The 12812-nt window shown below is 43.0% G+C and overlaps 1 protein-coding gene across 2 annotated transcripts in view; it reads right to left on the bottom strand.

Annotated features, from left to right (window-relative positions):
• Positions 1-5089, bottom strand: part of LOC101868605 (E3 ubiquitin-protein ligase MARCH8) — a 98266-nt gene extending 93177 nt beyond the window's left edge. Inside the window, exon 1 of one of the 2 annotated variants that reach the window (XM_034062390.1) lies at positions 5024-5089. The gene's annotated coding sequence lies outside the window, so the exon portion shown is untranslated. Of the gene's footprint in view, positions 1-4329; positions 4458-5023 lie in introns of those variants that run through there. The other variant, XM_013130269.3, reaches the window with a different exon arrangement.
• Positions 5090-12812: the final 7723 nt, after the last annotated feature.

The following is a 12812-nucleotide window of genomic DNA, read 5'->3' on the forward strand; positions in this document are numbered from 1 at the left end:
CACCTTTCCTCTCCCAGGAAGGTAAAGGCCAGGTTCAGCCCCACTGCCAAGAGAAGCACTTACAGTAGCAAGATTTGACTGAATACTTCTGAGGTGTTTTATTGGTACTATAGGGCAGGTTGTGCACAGCAATTCTGTTGCTTCCTATTCAGTTAATCTGACACAAATGATCCTCTACAAGGCAAAATTTCCCAAAAGACATGTCTAGAACTCAGTAACCTTCAGTGCTAGGAGTCATGGCGATTTGTTAACCCCAACTGCTGTCCTCAAGCAAATTCTCACGTAGCAAGAAAGCGGAACTTAAAACCTAACTCTGGCAACAAGAACAAAAGCACATTTCCCCCCTCTCCCCGCTCTTCAAGCTGCAACAATGTCACAGAGTTATTAGCAGTAAGTAAGTCTGAGTGATAAATTATTTTGGTAATTAGAATCAGCAGATCAGACCCAGGGGAAGCCTATCTGTTTATGAAGAAGTGGGTATTTGTTTGCTTGGGTTTTGCTTGGGGTTTGCTTTGGTTTGTTTTTATGCAGGTACTCTCCCTTGCAATCTCAGTACACACAATGAAGAAGAACTGAAAGGCTTTTTAAAAACGAAGTATAGAAGTATATTTGAGAGGAAGCAGGCACCAACAACTTATATGTGTTTTTAAAAAATCAGTAACTTGGCGTGAAAACTTGCTTTTTTTAAAAAAAAAAAAACAAACTTCTTTTTTAGTTTGTTAAGCGAGATCCTTCTATCTATCCTTTGTTTCTTTCCCCTCTGTCTTATCCAACTGACTCTTTGATTCAAAGATAAATGATTCTCATCCTGTGTACAGGACATGACAGAAGTCAAGCTATCTGCTCTGGGAAGAACAGCCAGGAGTATTTTTATTCCCTGTAATGAACCTCTTATCCTTGATGGTGTGTAAACACATGATCTTATTGAAGCCACGGCCAAATCTTGGGACAAACTCACCCCCGGTGGTTTTCAGTTACCTGTTAAGTGACAATCTAAATCCAATGCCTACTTTCCCAAGGAGAGACTCACTTGTAGAATACATGGTGACACATATTCTGTCCTCCTTTTGCAGGACACACAGAAACTTTAAGGGGAAGGTATCAAGGCATACCTATCTGATACATCAGATATACCTACTCCATAATAGACAATATCTATAGTCCATATTGATTCTGGCCACACATTCTGCAAGGCTTACAAGTGGGATCCTTAAATGAGTCTCCAGGGATAAAGTGCTCATCTATTAGTTAACATCAAACTGTGGAAAATCTCAGCCACAATTTCTAGAATATTTTATATTTTCCACCTATTAAACATATACCTGGCAACAAAATTTTCAGCACTGTTTTCAGCCAGTTTAAATCAACCACAACATTCTGCCAGGTCAATGGGTAAATTCAAGAGCTACCACTCCCCTTATTTGCCTGCAGGCACCAAAGGTAAACTCCAGAGGGGCACCTATTTTAGAAGACAGAGAAGCTTAACAGTCATTTTCATATATCTGTGATTTAAAAAGGCCTAAACCTGATAACCAGATGGACAAAAATAAAGGACAGTCTTCCCCCTGGTCCCTGGGGAAAGAAACTGCAAGGGCTAGAAACTACTGATGTCGCTGTTTTATCTGTAGCTGTTTCTGAACTGTCTGGCTGGCGATGAGTTACATTTAAGAATAACACAGCTGTTAGAAGTGTATCTTTAATTGCAAAAAAGACTGTGCTTCCAAGGGCTCTTGTCCATCCCAGAATCAATAAAAACAATGCAATCTGTTATTTGGCTTTTTTAATGCTCCATATGAATGTGGCTAGATATCTTGATAAAAGACCCACAAATACATTATGGGAAGCAGTAAAAATTAATCTGTTTTGGAAATGTTGAGTTCTTTGGACAAGTGGTGTTTTCAGTAATATTCAGACAACAGAACAAGTAAAATTGGCTCTAATTAAGTGAAGAGGGTTTCAAGGACCCAGAGCTGTGAAACTTTACAACAAAGCCCACCAAGGAAGTTTAATGCCAGCTCTGCTATGCCAAAGTAAGCTGTCATAACATCTTTGCAGTCACTGCACAAGTCAGCAAAACAGAAATCACAATAAACCCTACACAAGTTCTACCTCACTACTGAAATTAATACAGTGAATTAGATGCATGGGTCGTGTGGTTCACTCAGTTACTGCAGCAGCTAGCAGTAGATGCCCCAGAGAAAGAACTGGAGCAGACAATAACTGGATAGCTTGTTCCCCAGGAAGATTCACCCTCTGATACCTTACGCCCTAGAACTGTAGTTTTTACCAGACTCGTAGTTTTCCATTCTTTACAGCCTTCTACAATTTTCCTATTCATTCTTTGTCTGCCACATGCAGACACAGTCTAAGTACAATGATGTCCAGGTTGCCTGCAAGCACCTTCCTTCAAAGCCTGTTCATTTTCTAAAGCAGCCCGGCTACAGCCTCTTACAGAACTCTAGAGAGACGTTTCTACAGGATCAACATTCCTCATATTTTGGGGGGACGGGAGGATGGGCACAACCAGAACAAAACTAATAACAATAATAATATTAGGAATATATTATTAAAATATATGTAAGAAGAAAATTAAAAGAAGGACACTTCATTCCTGTTTTCATTTTTCTGGCAAACAGCCATGCTCACTCTACACTTCACCACCTCCAAAGCTGGCTATCAGTGAGCTGCATTGGGATGACTGCTTTTGAGGGGTTATTCAGGAAAGACCCATAGCAGTAAACTTCTTTTTCTTAAGCAGCAGAATCAATTCAGGACTTGATAGAACCACCTACCACTCCTTCCTTGAGCGGCATTACTACTGGGAGCTGTCACACTCCTGCAATGATCAGCCTCCCCCACTAATATCAGTGTCTGGAAAAGCAGTAAGGAAATCACGCTGGCAGAGGAGAGACTTGGAAGCATTGCCCTAAGTACGTGTGACAGCCTCAGCAGCTGGGAAGACTGAACCCTTTCACCCTTGAACATGGGAGAGCTGCTTGTCCAAAGGTTAGACCTAAGATAAAAGGAGGGTTTTTTGTGGTTTTGTTTGTTTTGCTGTTTGGGCTTTTTTTAATCTCATCCTGAAAATATGAAAAGTTCACCCAGCTTGGTGAATTAATCTATCTTCATAACATTTAAGACTGGGCAAAAGCAACCAGAGAGTAAGTGGATTTTCTAGCACTGGAATCATAACTGCCTCATCTGGACACCTCCACCAATTCTGGCAACATATTCATACACTGAGTCATAAAAGGATTGCAGCCTTTCTTCCAACGTGACACCCCAAACAGAAAATTGTTTCTTTTCAACTAGTTTATAAGCGAAACTGCTGACTTGTGCTAGCTGAAAGCCAAGGTAAAAGAACAACAACAAAAAACCCAACACCATAGCAGTAACACTCAGTGAACTGTGATTTTTTTTAAGCTCACATCAGACTGTACCCAAAGTCACACGAAGTCCCCAATGCAGGGGCAGCTGTTCAGGCTGCAGCAGTCCTATCAGTTTCAGCAACCATAGCAGAATCAAATCCTGGGGAACATCTCACTCTCCTTGAAACAGGGTTGTGCTGGGGAGTTTGGCAACAAATGGTCTGGGCCACAGCTGAAAAGCTGCCAACACCCCCTCAGCAGGGGTTACCCTGGGTGCTGGGCACAGCCTTGAGACAGGACCCTCTGTGTTTCCAGCAATCCTGGTCCAGAGGAAGCTTTAGTAGAACACTGCATCAATGTAAGCTCATCAGAGCTGGCAGATCTCGAAGAAAACATCTTAGGTTTGACACGTTTTTCAGAAAAACTTTCCTCTGAATATTTCTGAGTAGGGCTATTACTGGATCAACCTGAGCCTCGTCTGACAGTACTCCAGCACTAATTTCAGTAGCAAAACTTCATAGTGTTGCTGCTTCAGCTGAAGTGTTATTGCCAGACCAGCTCTCCTCTTCCGCCCCCATCTTCCTTTCAAGACCTCTTTCCACCTCCACTCAAGCTCTACCTAAACTGTCCCTGCTATGTTTATGCTGCTGGGTTACCACACAGATTTGCTGTGCTTACAATTCCTTTGCCAACTGCAGAGCCTCAGCTGTGTGCCCTCCTGCACTGCAATTCCAAACAAACTGGTTTCACATTGGCACGTTATAATTCTAGCTTTGCTTGCACTTCCAGCCTACCAAAACCAGGAAAAGTTAAACTGTTACAGTTCAGAACAACTCCAGCACTACTCTCTCTGCCAAGTAGCTCCAGGAAGCATAAAAGAACTCAATTTCTCAGCCTGCCGTCAAACTTCACGATTTGTTAGGAACACATTGCGACCAGCACATCTCACGTACGGTTTTACCTCTGGTGTATCTTCGTTCCACATCGCTAACTGAAAGCAAATCGGGGTCCTCCTCCAACTCGGACGCCTGGTTCAAACAGTGCCTTTCCCACCAGCCGAGCCGCTCCCGGTTTCTCCTCAGCAGCACTAATACCCCACCGCCAACACGCACATCGAAGAGCCAAGGCTGCGCAGACAAAGACCCCGGAGGTGGGAAAGCCTCTTACCGGTGAATCAGGTGCCGCTCCCCTAGCGCCCTCAGAGGAACAGCTGTCAACGCTCCGACCGGGGCCCCCGCACCGGCCAGCGACGGGAAGCTCCCTTGCAGACCCCTCCCCAACGGCCCGGCGAGGTGACCCCCGCAGCCGTGCTCCCTCCGGCTCCCCCCGCACCGCTGCCTGTTGCTTGCCGTCGGCCCCGAACTGCTCTCGGACAACGGCTCACCTGCGGGCGGACCTGCGGCCGGCCCCGGGGACGAGGTGGCGCCCACAGGGGTGGGACGAGCGGCGGCCGCAGGGCAGCGGCCCCTGGCCAGGAGCCCCCTGCACCGGCCGAGCTGCACGGAGGGCAGCCGCCCCGTGCCACCGCAGCAGCACGGCCTCACTCCCAGCAGCGGCGTCTGGCCCGGCCTCCCCGCACGGCCGGACCCAGCTCAGCCCCCGCGGAGGAAGCGGTGGCGACGACTCCTCGCGGCCAGTGCGGCGGCCAAGCTTACCTTGGTGCCCCGCACAGGGCCCGGGCCAGTGGCTCCTCCTCCGGCTGCGACGGCTGCTACTGCTGCCCATGCCCGGGGCCACGGACGCGGCGGGCCGGAGAGCTCCTGCGGGGCCGGGGCAGCCCCAGCTCCCTGCCCGGCTCCTGTTTACCGCGGCCGGCCGGACTGCCTGTCAGCGCACCGCCCCGCCCCGCCCCGCCTCCGCCGCCGTGGCCCGGAGCAGGACGGGGAAGCGAGGCGGCTGCCTCCGGCAGGGAGGGTGCCCCACTCGTGCAGGGCCCGAGCGCCTCCCGGCTTCTTGCGTACGGTGCCCTCTAACTTTTAATAAATGGATGTATGCTATAAGCCCGAAGACGGGTTATAAGCACCTTAATAACGTGTTTCGTATGAGTTACGCACCTGCATGTACTGAGTTATCAGCAGATAATGTAAACAGAAAGGTACCAGTACTAAAACGGTGCCGCACTCTCTTGCTATGTTTCACTTTCATTTTGCAAGTAGCATGTCTTAGTTATTTCTTCCCAAAGAGAAATCTCAAGAGTCTCACAAGATATGCTGGAGTAGGTGAACTGCACCACTGTGGTGAATTGTACCCATGGGGGGAAAAAAGCAAAAAAGTGAGAGTTTTGTGAGAAAATGCCACGGGAAAAATTTCCTCTGTCCTGAAGTGGTATCTGTCCCACTTGAAAATAAATGAAAAAGAACAGGAAGACAGGCAGCCTCACTGAGCTGCTGCTGTCGGTGCAGAACAGACAATAAAGCAGAAGAAACAGATCGAAAACAAGGAAAGCTCCTGACTTGACATGCAATTTCACTCACTAAACCTAATCAAGGTTTTTCATCTCCCAAGCCTGTGCTTTTTCACATCAATAATTTACAGGACTCTGGGGAGATGACATTTACCCTTAGGGAACAGCGAGAAATGCATAAGATGAGTAAAGTTACCCCTTTTGATGCAAAAAATAATGTTACAATAGGTTTTCAGAGCAGAGAGAACCTGGGCTGGAATTCTGTCCTTACATTTCAGTTAGGACCCAGCACACCGATGTAGCAACAGTGTGAGAAGCACCACGCACAGAGTACACATCCGATCTTCCGGGGAAGAAGAGACTGCGTCTGCAGCTCCTTTTTTGTCCTGTGTAGACCAAAGTTGAAAAACAGATGATTAGATTGTACCCCCTGATAAGATATGGTATGGTAACATGCATATGTGATGATACTTATGTCCTCTTGATAGGCTATGTATCAAAATGCTGCCTTATAAAAATAATCCTTTTCCATCCTAAGCTATACTGCTGGCTTACCTTGAGGCCATGGGTTTATCTCAGAGGAGGCTTTTTATTGCCTTCATACTCTCCATCTGTTTTGTTGTGGGGTTTATTAACTACTTTTCAGGCTAGGACTGTATCCCACTGTGGGAACAGCATAGCCCACCAGCCAGTACTATGTGCCATACTAGGGAAGGAGCCTGTAGACACAGCTGGAACAGAAGTAGAAATTTATAAACACAGTGGAGCAGAGGGCAGATTTTCCTGGCAAACTAGAATAACTAATGATTAGGCCTGAAATGAAAGCAGCTGCAATAAGCCACCAGTACAACACCCTTAATTCTCAAGCGGAGCAAAGTGCCTAAATTCCTTTGCAGAAATAAACCATCCCTGTGCTTTGCAATTATTACTTGACACTATTTCCTCAGAAAGCTTGTCTAGTCAGTTCCTGAGTTAAAAGTCTCAGCCACAACCTCTTGAACACAGGGCTGCAGAGCTTGGATTAAAGCTTCTGTGTGCCTCACAGCTCTCAGTAGAAAATGCGAACTTAAGCCTTTGCATACATTCCCATTTTCCATTCCAAATTTGCAGCTAATTTTAAAAACAGGGAAGAAAGAATAAACACGAGCTGAAGGCCATTCAGATGGAAGTCAAATTCTCCTAGCTAGCGCTGCAGTTTGATCTGAGTAGGAGAGGCTTTTAAAAAACTATGGGAACAGAACATCTCCACTTTGCTAATTGGACATCTCTGGCTAAAAGTTAAGGGAAAACCATAGTTGAGGAATATGCACCTAGAAGTGCATGTCACACTTAGCTGAAGATCCTGATGGGCCTGCAGAAAGAGCTGCCCCATGCCCTGCACACAGAGCCAGACTGTGAGAATCCACATGGCCTTTGTAGTTGCCATCAACAATTAATCCAATTCCTTTAAAGTCACAACAGCGGAAGTACCTCCATGCTCAGAGAATTCCAATTCTCTCTTCTAGCAGCACAGATCTAGAATGGTTATTAAGACTATTGACTTTCAGAAATACTTGTTTATTCCTTTTAGCAGGAAGACTTGAAAAGTGTTACAGGGCAGAAACCCCAAACAGTAAAAAACTATCGTACAACTGTGCCCTTTTTGTCTTTAGTTATGACAATACATACAGTAGTTATGTGGAAAAGCATCATTCTTTTATTTTTTTTTTCACCCAGATAATTAGAAATGATCTTTTTATTCCACACTATCAGTCTGAGCACCTGCATGTTTCCATAGCAACTCCACAATACTTTAGGGGATTACTTTAGAATTCCACTGTGGCTTGGGTCTCCACAGTTATTTAGTTTTTCTGGGGAGATTCTGTTTCCACATATAAATTGAAACTACTGCTATCATATATTTAATGAGCTATACCAGTCTTTTATGTTACTGCCTTAAGAAACTGCAACACTTTCTTGCAGCTTTTTGTACAAACCCATGCAGTATCTTATCACTGTAATCAGAACAGCCATTAAGGACTCAGGGCTGGAAGCATCCCCAGAAGTCTTGCAGGGGATCACACTTACTTGAGGTTCTGATGGGAGACTGTAAATCTCAAAAATGCACATTCTTAGAAGACCCCTTGCAAAGAACAGGCAGATAGAAGGAGGTACCTTCATGCACTAAAGTACATACATGCTCATTCATTTCACATGCATGTATATGAATCTGTCTGTTAATTCAGAATGTAGAGAAACATCTATTAGATCGGATAACAAACACTAAAAAGAATGCAAGCCTGATGACTAGGAAGCTTTAAATCCAGACATAACGCATATGTGCTCACACAGGCAAACATGACATGCCTGCAAACAAGACAGGATGTGCTCCTAAGGCTTTTTCTTTGCTAGTTTTTCTCCAGGTCAGCTCAGTTCCTTTACTTCCTTCCACCTGCATATTGCATATCCTAAGCTGTGTGTTCCCCCATCTGTTCACTGTCTTCTATGAACACTCTTCTGCCAGTATGCAGAGACGAAGGGAATTTCTCCAGAAGTTCTCTGATGACCCCTAGTTTTACTGAGGGTGAGCCCAGGCTCCATTCCTTCCTGCACTGCTGCTTTGCTGATTTCTGTCTGTGTTAGGTGAATAAAATAGAGTGATAAGAGAAGGAAAAAGAGGTGCATTAGGGGAAGGTGAATGGAACTGATATGAATTCAAGTACAAAGATGGAAAGAAATACAAATAAAGTTTAGATTCTTCCTGTTTTTAATTCATACAAATCAGATTTCAGGTTCTGAAAGGAAAATTAAAGAGATCAACTTACCTCTGTAAGATCTGGATTCCTTCAACCCTGTTACTGATATGCTTCACACAGCATTGTTTTAAAATCTGCTCTATAGGATTGGTGGGAGCACCTTTTGCCATGCATTTTTTGCATACTGGTAAATGTATTTCACAAAAACCTGGCCGTGGAAAATCACTAGAATCACAGCATGGTTTGGGTTGGAAGGGATCTTAGAGGTTCAGTTCCAACCCCACTGCCATAGGCAGGGACACCTTCCACTAGGCCATGTTGCTACAGGTCCCTCCAAATTGGCCTTGAACACTGCCAGGGATGGGGCAGCCACAGCTTCTCTGGGCAGCTCTCTAGGATGAGACCATTTGAAACTTGTCTCTGAGACAGAGTGGCATCAGCCATTAAAGTCTCACTTGCAAAGTCACAGGAGAAAAAAACATTTCTCCCTGCAAACCAAATTACAACCTTTTCCTCGGTGGACTGATGCAAGACCCTTGTACGGTGTGGATTCAGCAATGACTGTAGCCAGCCTTACATGCAGCAGGTTCAATCGGACATGACGAACCGCCATATGACTACACATCACAGCAGACTTAAGCAGCTCTTCAGTCATGTTAGGGTGCCTTTGGAGACTGACAGGATTGTATACAGCTTTGAATCTGTCTCGGAGCAGATAAGCTTTTGCAGTTGTAAACCCAAACCCAGGCCTCATAAACGCTATCCTCTATGAAAGTGTTATTAGAGATTTTCTCATTATTGAGCCTCAAAAATAAGAGAAAGTTTGGCAAATGCCACAAACTGACCTTTTAAGGTAATTTCTCTAGATAGAACTAGGTATGTGTAAACTAGCACTAGGGAAATCCAATCAACAATGTTACCGTCCTACACTTGATCAAGGCTTATAGCACAGTGAGTCATTTAGTATCCAGATAAAAGAAACGAGCAATCTTCACCTCAGTCCATTCTTTGTACCCCAGTAAATTTAATGCTTAGCCGAGGCAGGATATGCACTACCAGAAAGAAGTGCAGGTCAGTGACAAGTGATGCATCTCTATGTCAAGCAGTACTGCAGCTGGGACTACGACTCACTATTTTCTTCCCCTACTTTGCAAAAAGAAAATGTTTCTTCCTCTACTGATGAGAACTTGGAAAAAGGATGTGATCAGTGTGCTGCACTTCCACATTCGTTAATCAAACTACTGAGGAGCGTGTAGAAAGTTATATTAATTTACTCCCCCAAACTCAAATACACAGAGGTGAAAAGACATTTTCTGAGCCTACCTCTTAGCAGTCGGTATTTGTTTTGGCTCTCCCCACTGCAATGAACAGACTGCATGCATCCAACATGCAGATGTGGTAAAGTTGTAAAAATAGTCAGCCTTTTGCTGTGTAATGGAACCAGACATCTTCCTCAAAGCACAGCTACTGTGCTGAACTCAAAATAGATGTTCCCCTTACAGAGCTTTCCTACCTTTTCTCCTCATACTCTAAATAATGCTATTTATATCCTGTTCAGAGTGCAAACAGATTAATAATACTTTCTATAGGATATCCCTTGGAAGAACCATGGGTATATTTTATCAGATGTTACTTTAATTATAATTTTAAAGGCTTCCATTGTTAACACCTTGAGTAGCTTAAAGCTTAAATATACATGACAGGAGAATGGGAAGCAAGGAACTGAAGAAGACAGAAGGATCTCTGAAAGTATTCTGCAAAATTAGAGGAGATTCAGAGGACAGCAAGCATAATTAGAGCTCTGGAATAGCAAAGACAGTGAATCGCTATCATAAAAAAGATGAGTAAGAGGAGACGTGATACAAACACAGAACATACTGAATATTCAGGAGATACTGTTCTTCCTTTCACATAACACTAGACCAAATTAATTCCAATGATAAAAAATGGTAGGAAATTCAAAACTACAGTGAAAAAAAAATGCCTTTTACATTACACAAATAGATGTAAGACTGGATCTATCAAGATTCAAAAACAGTTTTAGACCTTTGTGGGCCTCCAGGTTAATATCATACTATACACTGAGACAGCAAGTTCTTGACAGTTCAGACCGGTCATTAGTATAAGATCCAGTGTTGAAAACAGGTTCCTGCAGACCTGGCTCCAAAAAAAATTCTTGCACCTTCTTCTGAAATGCTGTGTTACCTCCTATTCTCAGAGACAGATACTTTACTGGATGGATCTCAGGCTAATCCGATCTGTGAGTCCTATGTTCCCCCTAAAGCAAACTACCTATAATCACTAGCAAGACAGTAAATGCTAAGAACAAGTCCTGGCACTCAACTCTCAGTCTCAAGCCCATGTTTAAAACCAAAGATAACTCATTATACATCTCTGAGTTATAACTTTTCACCAGTTAGTGGAGGTTTTCAAAAAATCACAACCACATCTCAAATACGGCCCATTACAGGCAACAGTTCCAGCACTTGACATTAAGCACAAATCAGATTCATACAAAATAAATCCAAGCCTACTTCTCAAACATCAGTTGAAGTGAAATAAAAAGACTGCACACTAATTTTATGGATAGAAGGGAGAGAAGAAAAAAACCCCAAACAAATAATCTTTTTTTTTTTTTTAGATCATGTTCATTTCTCAAAACAAAATAAGCAAACTACACAAAACGCCCAAAACACTGGTTAAGAAGAGGGTGTGTTTCAAAACCCCTGATTTTGCATTTTAGAAAACTTCAGTGGTTTGTTTCCAACCCATTAACCCTCTTAATCACATAGCATGTAAATCATACTATTTTCATGGTCAAGTATTGTTTTGAATTTCTGGTGCTGGGCAGAACTCCTAATTTCACTGATAACTCACCATGCAGGTGTGGTTAGAATACATAATCCTTATGTAGCTATATACACACACAGAGAGTATTGTATGATATATAGTAATCAGCTCTACTTAAGGCTGAATTAAAAAGGATTGAAAAAAGGCCTTAAAGTGTGGTTCAGGAAGAAATATCTGTTGCTGAAGACTTCTTGAGTTGCAAGGCGAGAAAATACAAGGAGTGGTCCATTTGTTTCAGCAGGTACCGGTGTACCCTCCCCACACACCACTGAATTTATTCTTTTGTATCCTCACCCTGTATCCGTAAGAAAACCGTATTTATCATTATATAGTATGAAATCATATAGACAGATATTATTTTTACTGTATATATAGCATACAGCATAACTTAGCTAACCTCTGAAATTCATACCTGCAGGGTTAGTGGGGAGGCAAAGACGACTCCCTATTCTGCAATACATTAAGATTACCTAATAGTTTACATCACAAAAACCAGCATATTGTATTTTTCAGGCGCTTTTCCATTCTTTTCAAAAATTTTTTAAAAGCTTTGGAATTAGGGAAAGGAATTACCCTATTGCTGACCTCCTCAGATCTGTTCAGAGTAGGCTGAACAAGAGTCATAAAGAAATAATCAGTTTTCATTATCTATGGTTTTCTTTGCAAACCCCATTACTGGACAAACCCAAAAGTTTTGCCATTCTTAAATGCCACCGCTGCCCTCTGGTGTCTCTCCTCTGCAGCTTCACACAGAGAGCTTATGCTTCAACAAGATCTCTTCCACAAAGTCCCTACCTAAGAGAAAAGTTAGTGCTTCTAGATGCAGTTCTTCTGCAGACAGATGCTTATAAGAGCTTCTGAAAAAGATGTGATTATTAGGCAAGCCTCATTCCAATAAGACACTGCAGAACACATAAAAACTGTGTCTTACACTAAACATTTCCAGTAGAAATTACTTCACATTAGCCAAAGCAGCACTGAAGACTTACAATAATGTGGGTAATACCTTGTCTTCCTGTTTCACACAGACTGCTGCAGATGCACAATTAAACTGCTGCATATGCAAGGACTTCTTTTTTTTTTTTTCCATTTTCCTTTTTTCTAAAGAACTGTTAACAGTAAAGGCAAAACAATGACCCGAGCTAAAATACTTTCCAAGAAATATGCAGGCAATGGCATAAAACAACATCAAGCGAAAAATAACATAGTTTCATTAACAAGAAACCCAAACATACTGGCTTATTCATGTGTGAGTGGTAGAGAGGAATGGCTGGAATAGACAGAACCTAAGCTATAGACACATTGGTAAAGCAAGATGCATACTGTATTCTGCAGTTTTATTAAACAGTGCATTCCTTTTGATGGCTTTGAAAAATTGCCTTTGAGTCTTTCTAGTAAGATGTAGCAGTAGTCCCAAGAGAAGCTACGTTTGGGTTTTTTTTTTAATTCATGGAA

This window comes from Melopsittacus undulatus, chromosome 4 (assembly GCF_012275295.1).
Source record: "Melopsittacus undulatus isolate bMelUnd1 chromosome 4, bMelUnd1.mat.Z, whole genome shotgun sequence".
In the NCBI taxonomy this organism is placed as follows: Eukaryota; Metazoa; Chordata; class Aves; order Psittaciformes; family Psittaculidae; genus Melopsittacus; species Melopsittacus undulatus.